The following is a 12379-nucleotide window of genomic DNA, read 5'->3' on the forward strand; positions in this document are numbered from 1 at the left end:
CAGTTAATTGTATTAAATTTTAGTAGATGTTATTCTGATGTTATTGTAAAAACGTAGTACTGTAAGTATATAAAATGTTACTGATTTTAATTGTTTTAAATAACCACAAAACGCACGTATATTAAGAAAAAATTGAAGAAATTACGTTTTGTTATCGCAAACTTTGAAAAGTGTTTATTACGTTTTTTTCTTTAAGTATTTCTTTATATTAAAAATATTGTTAGTGAAATACATACCGATATAAAGCATAAAATTAACTTTATATGCTCGAGTTGTAACTTCCTTTCACAAGCGTCGATGGTGTAACGGTTAGCATCAGTGCTTTCTAGTCACTACATAACAACTTCCGGTTGATTCACCATTAACCAATAAAACTTTGGAAAAATATTTTTTTTTATTCTCTAAAATCTTACAACATTTAGACTACAACAACTGTAAATATTAATAGTTTTTTATTTTAGTTTAATGATTTTTTGAATTGTTTAGTTTTTTGTTAGAAATAAAGTTAAAGATATTAGAATACTCAAAAACTTAAAGTTTAGTTTTAAATAGAATATATTCAGAATTTATTAAACCTTTGAATAAACAACACTTTGGTTACGTACTTTACGTACAACTTTAAAACATTAAATTACCTTAAAGCCGATTGTTTTAATAAACACTAAGCAGTTTATTTGTTTAAACCGGTAGTTTTTATAAATTATATTATATATTTAAAAGAAAAAACCAAAAGTTGTAGAAAAAAATTTTTGTAGGTCGCCGTGACTTTAAAAACTGTATCTAAAAAATTTTTGAAATGTTTTTTAGACGCAAGTTTGTATATAAGTTAAGTGAAAAATCATCTTACTTTAAAATACTAAAAGTAATAATGTAAAATTCTGTACATGTTTTATCAATTAAAAACGTGACTTTTATAATTAAATAATTTACATATACTACAGCTATTCCAGAATAAAATAAAACGCTGCGAGCAGGATTTGAACCTGCGCGGGCAATGCCCATTGGATTTCGAGTCCAACGCCTTAACCACTCGGCCATCGCAGCTCACATTTGTAGTATACTTTTATAGTTTATATACTTAAATAGTTATCAATACAAAACAAATCATATTAAGAAGCCAAGTAAATAGTTTTTTAAATATATATAGTTTATGGTTACAAAAAACTAAGCTTTTCAAAAATTTGTTATTTAAATGTTATTTAGTTATGTTTTAGTTTTGTTATCTAGTTCTTATATCCTACAACAAATAAAATTGTTACAATATTAATTTACTCGTAAATATATTCAACAAAATATATTCTTCGTAAGTAGAAGAAAAATGATTAATTTTTAAAATAAACAATGCATAGGCAAACATAACTATTTTATTAAAATAAAGATGTTAAATTAAACAATTTCCTAAAAATTTGTACAAATAGGAGCCTGACAGGGGACTTGAACCCCTGACCGTTGGATTAAAAGTCCAACGCTCTACCGACTGAGCTAGCCAGGCTCACGCCGATATCGAAATTGTAGCATATTAAAATAAAACCGTCATACATTGTGACGTAATAATTCAAATTTTGTGACGTAGTTATTGAAACTAGTGTTGCAACAATAGAAAAAACACTTCAGATTTATCTTTTAGTATTTAAGCTGTTACAAATTACTGTTATTACAACATTGTTTGTAATCTTTGAATTAGGAATTGTAAAAAACTACTACTATTACCTTCTATCAATAGTACGATTTTGATAAATATCTTTATATTTTCATTTATATAAGTTATGTTCAAATCTATTAGAATTCACTTCTTAACAATTATTTAAAAATTATGCAATGGGTTATTTATCTATTCAAATGTAAAAATATTTTTACTCTTCAAGTAAAAATATTAAATAAAAAAGAAAAATAACACTTTTAGCACAAAATATTTTCCAGTTTTATAATTACTAGTTTTTTTAGCACTTAATTGATGATTAAAATCAAAAATTTTTTAAAGTATTTTACTTTGACTAATTAAGCAATCAGAAAGTAAGTTTTTTAATAGTTATATTAATTAAATCATATTTTAAAATATTAGACAGTTTCGCAGTTTTATAATATAATTACTAAGCTACTCGTTATATAAAATATAGTTTAATTTTATGAATGCTTACAAAAAATTATTATTGACACTACTGCGTAAATGTCCATTAAAGCCTTAGTGAAATGATATTTAATTTATGCTTTAAAAAATTCTATCATATTAGATAAAATAATTTTGTTGGTTGGAAAAGTACAATGTTATTTTTCTGTGATAAAGATAGTAATTGAAAATATCCTACTTAAAGTTTATACTTTCAATTTTTTTTTTTTCATGAGCTCAATTTACCTAAGTAATCAGTAATTGCTGAAGTTTTTTAAATTAGATTCCTTGTTGAGTTTATATTTTATAGAATATTTATTTATTTGAGCAGCACTTTTTTAAAACTCTTCTAAATACTTCTGAAGTTTTTCATGGATATGACTTATGAGCAGGCTTGAGCTGTTTATATTTTATCAAGTTTAAAGTTGACTGTTTAAATTAAACAACTTTATCATAATCTAAATTTTTTTTTTCTTAAGTAATCTGTTTTTACTTTTCAGTTTAATTTAATGTTTAAATTTATCTATTCAGCAAAATATTTGCAGCTTTGAGTATATGTAACATATTATATTTGTTAGATATAGAAATACAACAAATACTTATAAATGTTTATATATATTTTTTATCCTTAATACTGTTTAAATGCACTTTAAAAACTCTAAATAAAACATTACGTCGATGCTTAACAGAAATAACATTTTGATCAACTTCTGCATATTTGCAAATTTTAAGTAAACTTAAGATTTTATTATTAACTTCAATAAAAGTGAAAGTAAAACTTAATAACTTGTGAAAATAAGTATAACAATTGTTTATAAAACATTCTTATTTAAACTTCATACAACTAGAAAAACTTATTTTATTAAAAGTAATAGAGAAACATAGTAATTAAAACATTAAAACACAACAAAAAATGATAAGGATTTAATGTGTTTTCCTCAAAGACGTAGTCGCGCAGTGTTGATGATGACGTAACAATCAAAACTTCCAGCTTTATAAACTGAAAATTTGCTAGTGTTGATGTGTGGCCGGTTAGCTCAGTTGGTTAGAGCGTCGTGCTAATAACGCGAATGTCGCGGGTTCGATCCCCGTACTGGCCACATTACATCCTCGTTAATATAGTGGTGAGTATTCCCGCCTGTCACGCGGGCGACCGGGGTTCGATTCCCCGACGGGGAGCATTTTTATTTTGCTAAGTTTAGTTAACATTAATCATGACGTAACTGTCATAGATTTTGTGTAAGTAAATTAATTAACACTAATATAATCTATACAGACATTTATAAATAGAACAAATTTAATAAAAACTTGTTTTGAAGTTCAACCAATGTAGTTTTTCTTATTAACTATTCTAGAATAAAACTTTTATAGTTTTTTCAGCTATGTTTAAGTTATTTCGTACATCTTATTTTTACACATGTATATCTTTGCTACAGTTTGAAAAAATAACAAATTTACTATATGCTTTTGACATGTAACTATTAGTTTAATAAGAAAATAAACTTAATTTATTTTAAAAGAATAACATTAAGCTTTCTGAATTTATAAAAGTTAAGTTTACTTACGTATTCATAAAAACAAATGGTTTTTTTTGTTATAGAATAGTTAATAAGAAAAACTTCTTTGGTTGAAGTTCAAAACAAGTTTTTATTAAATTTGTTCTATTTATAAATGTCTCTATAGATTAATGTTAATTAATTTACTTACTTAAAAATCTTGGAATAGCGGTTTGCTTATTAGGTGTTTACTCAGCTTGTCTTGTGCATGTGAGGTTTATAAACGCAATAAACTAAATCCATTGCAAGCCGCTATAGCTCAGTGGTAGAGCACTGCTCTCGTAAAGCAGGGGTCGGGAGTTCAAACCTCTCTGGTGGCACATTTTTAAATTAAACCAGGATGACATTTATAACTATTAAAAATGAAATTATTTTCATTCTTAACTAGTTTCATAATACTGTAAATCTTTTCGTTTTTTGAAATTAAAGACTTTTTACCTTGGTGTTTTAACTGTTTTTGGCTTTAAATGTACTATTTATTAAGTATAATTTATTTAAAAAGTTTTGATTTAAATGTTTAAAAAATAGTTATGTAGATGTGTTTAAGGAGTATATTATTAAAACTAAACCTGGTATCATTCAAACTTTAGTTCACTACTTTGAAGACTATAACTTATTTTAAGTATTTAGTCAAAGTAATCATTCTTATGACTAAAAGGTTGTAGTTATCACATTTACAAACAAAGTCTTTTCAGTGTAAATAAACGTTATCATAAAATACAAGCAGAAAGTTAATTCATATAAGTAAGTTTATAAACGCTACATGTTGTAATTTTTGCAATCCTTGTTGGTTCAGTGGTGGATCTCTTTCAGCCACGCGGGAGGCCCGGGTTCGATTCCCGTTTATTACAGTTTTGCTTGTTGTTTTTAAATTTAAATAGGATATAAGTAAAATTCTTATAGTTTATTTACAACAAAGCTTTCAATTTACCAAAAAAATATTTAATTTAAAGTTATTGATTGCTTAAAGTAATATTAAAATATAAGTCTGAACTGTTTTACAAAAATTTGTTTTTACTTATTATAGTGGGGTAATAATTTAGAGTATTAGGCTATAAAAAATAAAAGAACTTCCAAAAAGAATGGTTCTTTCATTTTTTACAGTAATTTTCCGTTAGCAAAAATTTAAGAAAAGTGTAGTTTGCATGTTCAGTTTACTAATAGTTACGCTTGCGTTTATAAAGTTTTTATTCACCAGATGGTGTAACGGTTAGCATTGGTGCCTTCCAAGTACTAGTTCCGGGTTCGACTCCCGGTCGACTCATTTTTGTTTTTGATTTTAATGGACTATTTCAAATGATTACTACTTTATGTTTTTTTAATTAGTGATTACAGCTTCAAAATATTTCAAATACTTATTTAAAACTTTAGTATTATTATTTTACTCCATTATATAAAGATTTTGTTTTAGGCCTAAAACTTTTCAATATAGTTTTTTATGGTTTAGATTTAGAAAGCCTTAACTTATTAATCAAATCATTTTTAACGTTGAAGAGATATTTAAAAATATACAAACTAGAAATAAGCTTTAGTGGTTAGTGTTTAAAGTTATAAATTTGTTACTAAAGTTATAGATAGTTCCAAATTATTTTAGTAATTAAGTAAATTAACTGACAAAAAGCTAATGTTGTTTTCAAAACTTATCAGAAAAAAGTTAATTTAGTTTACTGAAGTTACAAGTTTAAATGTGTATTAGGCTAATAAGATAAAGCTAAAATTTTAAACTCAATTTTGGTATAAAAATTGTAATTATCTTTTTTTTAAGCACATAATTATAAATTTTCTAATCTTTAATAGTACTTTGTAATCAGTACTTAATATAACATATACATGAAAACATTTATTTGTATGAATTAAAACTAACAAAAAGTTTACAACACTTGAATTAGTTCAGTTGCTTAGCAAAGTTAAAAGCTTATTTATCATTTAGTAACAACATTCATTTTTATGCCGTTTACTGCTGTTTAAAATTAGAAAAACTTGTCAGTTTCATTAAAAAAAGTTAAAGTTTTATTTAAGATTAAAATTTTTTTGTATAACGTAAGCTGAAAGATTTTTCTAGCTATTTTCAAAGTGTAAAAAACAAAAATTAAATAAAACAAATATATAGATGTATGATATTAGATAGTTAAAAATCAACAAGTTTTAGTTTAGGAAACTGATAAATATTGAAACTAAAATAGCTTTTGGTCATAACATATTGTAAATTAAGTTATTTTGAATTTTACCATAAAAATAATAAATATAAAATTTGAAATGTTTTATAGCAAACAAAAACTTTAAGCACAAACAGTTTTACAACATAAGTTTAAATTAAAATTGAAATAGTAAGGAAGTTAATTTTAAGTAGGTTTAATTGCATCAACAAAAGTATATAGGTAAGCATTAAGCTTAGAGCAAATTTTCAAGTATACATACGCTATATGCAGCAGTTACAAACAGCAGAGTGGCGCAGCGGAAGCGTGCTGGGCCCATAACCCAGAGGTCGATGGATCGAAACCATCCTCTGCTACCTTCCTGCTGTAATCGTATAGTGGTTAGTACTTCACGTTGTGGCCGTGACAACCCAGGTTCGAATCCTGGTTACAGCACTTTTTTATTATTGCAGTATAAAAATTTATTAATATTAGTTTTCACGAAAATATATATGATGAATTCGGTCAACATAAGAAAAAATTATAATAATTATATTCATTTACAAAGTTATGAGACTTAGTCAAAAGATTTCAATTTATTATAGTTTTATAAGTAATAAAAAGCTCTTGTCTTAAAATATAGTTTTAGATTAAAACTCTGCTTCACTTTAACTCCTTATATTATATTTGCTTAAACATGTTTTGTTATAGAAAATATTTTTGTATCTTTAAAACGCTTTTTCATAAATAACATAAATAAGTATTATCAAATACTTAATTACATTGCTCTGTAGTTTGATAATTCGTTTAGTACTGTAAGCTAGTATATTTTAATGCTAATAATAATTTTTATATTTATAATGTTTAGTTTGAATTAATTATTCTTTAAAATCATTCTTTAAAAGTATATAATGATGTTTTTCGTCTAAAGTAGAACATATAGGTATAAGTTACAACTAATAAAAATTATTATTACTTAAAAGATGCATCTCTGCCAGGGTTCGAACCCAGAACTTCTGAATTCTAAGATCAGCGCGTTATCGATTACTGTATTTTGAATATATAAACTTAAAATGGTGATTCAAGTCTTACTTTGCTCTAATGCTTAATAATTATTACTTTTTTACCAATTGTATTATAGATAGCAGTTTTTCAACACACTAACCAATATATCATAGTTTAAAGATACTAAGGATTTCAATATGAAAGTTTAAGCTAAACAACTAATTTAATAATGTAAACTATACAAAATAGTTTTAAACACTACTATTGTGTAAAACAAATTTAGAGTATAAAACAGAAATTGTGACTTGTATTATTCTTGTTGCTAAGCAAGAATATTACAAGTTTCAATTTCTGTTCTTGCGTAGCAACAAGAATATTACAAATTACACTTTTCTTAAATTTTTGCTAACGGAAAATTACTGTAAAAAATGAAAGAACCATTCTTTTTGGAAGTTCTTTTATTTTTTATAGCCTAACACTCTAAATTATTATCCCACTATAATAAGTAAAAACAAATTTTTGTAAAACAGTTCAGACTTATATTTTAATATTACTTTAAGCAATCAATAACTTTAAATTAAATATTTTTTTGGTAAATTGAAAGCTTTGTTGTAAATAAACTATAAGAATTTTACTTATATCCTATTTAAATTTAAAAACAACAAGCAAAACTGTATTAAACGGGAATCGAACCCGGGCCTCCCGCGTGGCTGAAAGAGATCCACCACTGAACCAACAAGGATTGCAAAAATTACAACATGTAGCGTTTATAAACTTACTTATATGAATTAACTTTCTGCTTGTATTTTATGATAACGTTTATTTACACTGAAAAGACTTTGTTTGTAAATGTGATAACTACAACCTTTTAGTCATAAGAATGATTACTTTGACTAAATACTTAAAATAAGTTATAGTCTTCAAAGTAGTGAACTAAAGTTTGAATGATACCAGGTTTAGTTTTAATAATATACTCCTTAAACACATCTACATAACTATTTTTTAAACATTTAAATCAAAACTTTTTAAATAAATTATACTTAATAAATAGTACATTTAAAGCCAAAAACAGTTAAAACACCAAGGTAAAAAGTCTTTAATTTCAAAAAACGAAAAGAATTACAGTATTATGAAACTAGTTAAGAATGAAAATAATTTCATTTTTAATAGTTATAAATGTCATCCTGGTTTAATTTAAAAAAGTGCCACCAGAGAGGTTTGAACTCCCGACCCCTGCTTTACGAGAGCAGTGCTCTACCACTGAGCTATAGCGGCTTGCGATGGATTTAGTTTATTGCGTTTATAAACCTCACATGCACAAGACAAGCTGAGTAAACACCTAATAAGCAAACCGCTATTCCAAGATTTTTAAGTAAGTAAATTAATTAACATTAATCTATAGAGACATTTATAAATAGAACAAATTTAATAAAAACTTGTTTTGAACTTCAACCAAAGAAGTTTTTCTTATTAACTATTCTATAACAAAAAAAACCATTTGTTTTTATAAATACGTAAGTAAACTTAACTTTTATAAATTCAGAAAGCTTAATGTTATTCTTTTAAAATAAATTAAGTTTATTTTCTTATTAAACTAATAGTTACATGTTAAAAGCATATAGTAAATTTGTTATTTTTTCAAACTGTAGCAAAGATATACATGTGTAAAAATAAGATGTACGAAATAACTTAAACATAGCTGAAAAAACTATAAAAGTTTTATTCTAGAATAGTTAATAAGAAAAACTACATTGGTTGAACTTCAAAACAAGTTTTTATTAAATTTGTTCTATTTATAAATGTCCGTATAGATTATATTAGTGTTAATTAATTTACTTACACAAAATCTATGACAGTTACGTCATGATTAATGTTAACTAAACTTAGCAAAATAAAAATGCTCCCCGTCGGGGAATCGAACCCCGGTCGCCCGCGTGACAGGCGGGAATACTCACCACTATATTAACGAGGATGTAATGTGGCCAGTACGGGGATCGAACCCGCGACATTCGCGTTATTAGCACGACGCTCTAACCAACTGAGCTAACCGGCCACACATCAACACTAGCAAATTTTCAGTTTATAAAGCTGGAAGTTTTGATTGTTACGTCATCATCAACACTGCGCGACTACGTCTTTGAGGAAAACACATTAAATCCTTATCATTTTTTGTTGTGTTTTAATGTTTTAATTACTATGTTTCTCTATTACTTTTAATAAAATAAGTTTTTCTAGTTGTATGAAGTTTAAATAAGAATGTTTTATAAACAATTGTTATACTTATTTTCACAAGTTATTAAGTTTTACTTTCACTTTTATTGAAGTTAATAATAAAATCTTAAGTTTACTTAAAATTTGCAAATATGCAGAAGTTGATCAAAATGTTATTTCTGTTAAGCATCGACGTAATGTTTTATTTAGAGTTTTTAAAGTGCATTTAAACAGTATTAAGGATAAAAAATATATATAAACATTTATAAGTATTTGTTGTATTTCTATATCTAACAAATATAATATGTTACATATACTCAAAGCTGCAAATATTTTGCTGAATAGATAAATTTAAACATTAAATTAAACTGAAAAGTAAAAACAGATTACTTAAGAAAAAAAAAATTTAGATTATGATAAAGTTGTTTAATTTAAACAGTCAACTTTAAACTTGATAAAATATAAACAGCTCAAGCCTGCTCATAAGTCATATCCATGAAAAACTTCAGAAGTATTTAGAAGAGTTTTAAAAAAGTGCTGCTCAAATAAATAAATATTCTATAAAATATAAACTCACCAAGGAATCTAATTTAAAAAACTTCAGCAATTACTGATTACTTAGGTAAATTGAGCTCATGAAAAAAAAAAAATTGAAAGTATAAACTTTAAGTAGGATATTTTCAATTACTATCTTTATCACAGAAAAATAACATTGTACTTTTCCAACCAACAAAATTATTTTATCTAATATGATAGAATTTTTTAAAGCATAAATTAAATATCATTTCACTAAGGCTTTAATGGACATTTACGCAGTAGTGTCAATAATAATTTTTTGTAAGCATTCATAAAATTAAACTATATTTTATATAACGAGTAGCTTAGTAATTATATTATAAAACTGCGAAACTGTCTAATATTTTAAAATATGATTTAATTAATATAACTATTAAAAAACTTACTTTCTGATTGCTTAATTAGTCAAAGTAAAATACTTTAAAAAATTTTTGATTTTAATCATCAATTAAGTGCTAAAAAAAACTAGTAATTATAAAACTGGAAAATATTTTGTGCTAAAAGTGTTATTTTTCTTTTTTATTTAATATTTTTACTTGAAGAGTAAAAATATTTTTACATTTGAATAGATAAATAACCTATTGCATAATTTTTAAATAATTGTTAAGAAGTGAATTCTAATAGATTTGAACATAACTTATATAAATGAAAATATAAAGATATTTATCAAAATCGTACTATTGATAGAAGGTAATAGTAGTAGTTTTTTACAATTCCTAATTCAAAGATTACAAACAATGTTGTAATAACAGTAATTTGTAACAGCTTAAATACTAAAAGATAAATCTGAAGTGTTTTTTCTATTGTTGCAACACTAGTTTCAATAACTACGTCACAAAATTTGAATTATTACGTCACAATGTATGACGGTTTTATTTTAATATGCTACAATTTCGATATCGGCGTGAGCCTGGCTAGCTCAGTCGGTAGAGCGTTGGACTTTTAATCCAACGGTCAGGGGTTCAAGTCCCCTGTCAGGCTCCTATTTGTACAAATTTTTAGGAAATTGTTTAATTTAACATCTTTATTTTAATAAAATAGTTATGTTTGCCTATGCATTGTTTATTTTAAAAATTAATCATTTTTCTTCTACTTACGAAGAATATATTTTGTTGAATATATTTACGAGTAAATTAATATTGTAACAATTTTATTTGTTGTAGGATATAAGAACTAGATAACAAAACTAAAACATAACTAAATAACATTTAAATAACAAATTTTTGAAAAGCTTAGTTTTTTGTAACCATAAACTATATATATTTAAAAAACTATTTACTTGGCTTCTTAATATGATTTGTTTTGTATTGATAACTATTTAAGTATATAAACTATAAAAGTATACTACAAATGTGAGCTGCGATGGCCGAGTGGTTAAGGCGTTGGACTCGAAATCCAATGGGCATTGCCCGCGCAGGTTCAAATCCTGCTCGCAGCGTTTTATTTTATTCTGGAATAGCTGTAGTATATGTAAATTATTTAATTATAAAAGTCACGTTTTTAATTGATAAAACATGTACAGAATTTTACATTATTACTTTTAGTATTTTAAAGTAAGATGATTTTTCACTTAACTTATATACAAACTTGCGTCTAAAAAACATTTCAAAAATTTTTTAGATACAGTTTTTAAAGTCACGGCGACCTACAAAAATTTTTTTCTACAACTTTTGGTTTTTTCTTTTAAATATATAATATAATTTATAAAAACTACCGGTTTAAACAAATAAACTGCTTAGTGTTTATTAAAACAATCGGCTTTAAGGTAATTTAATGTTTTAAAGTTGTACGTAAAGTACGTAACCAAAGTGTTGTTTATTCAAAGGTTTAATAAATTCTGAATGTATTCTATTTAAAACTAAACTTTAAGTTTTTGAGTATTCTAATATCTTTAACTTTATTTCTAACAAAAAACTAAACAATTCAAAAAATCATTAAACTAAAATAAAAAACTATTAATATTTACAGTTGTTGTAGTCTAAATGTTGTAAGATTTTAGAGAATAAAAAAAAATATTTTTCCAAAGTTTTATTGGTTAATGGTAAATTAACCGGAATTTGTCATGGAGTGACTAGAAAGCACTGATGCTAACCGTTACACCATCGACGCTTGTGAAAGGAAGTTACAACTCGAGCATATAAAGTTAATTTTATGCTTTATATCGGTATGTATTTCACTAACAATATTTTTAATATAAAGAAATACTTAAAGAAAAAAAAGTAATAAACACTTTTCAAAGTTTGCGATAACAAAACGTAATTTCTTCAATTTTTTCTTAATATACGTGCGTTTTGTGGTTATTTAAAACAATTAAAATCAGTAACATTTTATATACTTACAGTACTACGTTTTTACAATAACATCAGAATAACATCTACTAAAATTTAATACAATTAACTGATATTTATTTAAATTATTGTTCTTTAAGTTTCGGCTTACCACCGGCTGTAAATAAATTTTATTCAAAAAAATTTAAGCATAAACCGTAGTCGAGTATAATACTTCATTGATCATAAATAAAGTAAATATTAAATTAATTCATTACAACTAGCATATTTTAGCCAGGTATTAATGTTTTTAATATATTTATCTCAATTTTGTTGTTATAATTTATCTTATTTGTTTTCATTACGTAAAAACAAACTTTTTATTTCTTTCTTAACTTTATGTTTTTTTTTTCTAAAGGATTTTAAAATTATTTTTGAACATTTTTTTATTTAAATTTTTCAGTTGATAAAGTGTTTTAACTTTGAAATATACAATTAAGTTTTCAATGTTCACAAATTTGG

General features: G+C 24.9%; 10 non-coding genes across 10 annotated transcripts; 6 read left to right on the forward strand and 4 right to left on the reverse strand.

The window, feature by feature from the left end:
• Positions 1-962: 962 nt before the first annotated feature.
• Positions 963-1044, reverse strand: Trnas-cga (transfer RNA serine (anticodon CGA)). The gene has a single exon. It is a non-coding gene; the product is annotated as a tRNA-Ser (tRNA).
• Positions 1045-1419: 375 nt separating this feature from the next.
• On the reverse strand, positions 1420-1492 carry Trnak-uuu (transfer RNA lysine (anticodon UUU)). Its single transcript has one exon. It is a non-coding gene; the product is annotated as a tRNA-Lys (tRNA).
• Positions 1493-3133: 1641 nt separating this feature from the next.
• Positions 3134-3207, forward strand: Trnai-aau (transfer RNA isoleucine (anticodon AAU)). The gene has a single exon. It is a non-coding gene; the product is annotated as a tRNA-Ile (tRNA).
• A 704-nt stretch (positions 3208-3911) lies between these two features.
• On the forward strand, positions 3912-3983 carry Trnat-cgu (transfer RNA threonine (anticodon CGU)). The gene has a single exon. It is a non-coding gene; the product is annotated as a tRNA-Thr (tRNA).
• A 2120-nt stretch (positions 3984-6103) lies between these two features.
• Trnam-cau (transfer RNA methionine (anticodon CAU)) lies at positions 6104-6175 on the forward strand. The gene has a single exon. It is a non-coding gene; the product is annotated as a tRNA-Met (tRNA).
• A 7-nt stretch (positions 6176-6182) lies between these two features.
• Positions 6183-6254, forward strand: Trnah-gug (transfer RNA histidin (anticodon GUG)). Its single transcript has one exon. It is a non-coding gene; the product is annotated as a tRNA-His (tRNA).
• A 1752-nt stretch (positions 6255-8006) lies between these two features.
• Positions 8007-8078, reverse strand: Trnat-cgu (transfer RNA threonine (anticodon CGU)). The gene has a single exon. It is a non-coding gene; the product is annotated as a tRNA-Thr (tRNA).
• Positions 8079-8782: 704 nt separating this feature from the next.
• Positions 8783-8856, reverse strand: Trnai-aau (transfer RNA isoleucine (anticodon AAU)). Its single transcript has one exon. It is a non-coding gene; the product is annotated as a tRNA-Ile (tRNA).
• Positions 8857-10498: 1642 nt separating this feature from the next.
• Positions 10499-10571, forward strand: Trnak-uuu (transfer RNA lysine (anticodon UUU)). Its single transcript has one exon. It is a non-coding gene; the product is annotated as a tRNA-Lys (tRNA).
• Positions 10572-10946: 375 nt separating this feature from the next.
• On the forward strand, positions 10947-11028 carry Trnas-cga (transfer RNA serine (anticodon CGA)). The gene has a single exon. It is a non-coding gene; the product is annotated as a tRNA-Ser (tRNA).
• Positions 11029-12379: the final 1351 nt, after the last annotated feature.

This window comes from Thalia democratica, chromosome 2 (assembly GCF_965202585.1).
Source record: "Thalia democratica chromosome 2, ktThaDemo2.hap1.1, whole genome shotgun sequence".
NCBI lineage: Eukaryota > Metazoa > Chordata > Thaliacea > Salpida > Salpidae > Thalia > Thalia democratica.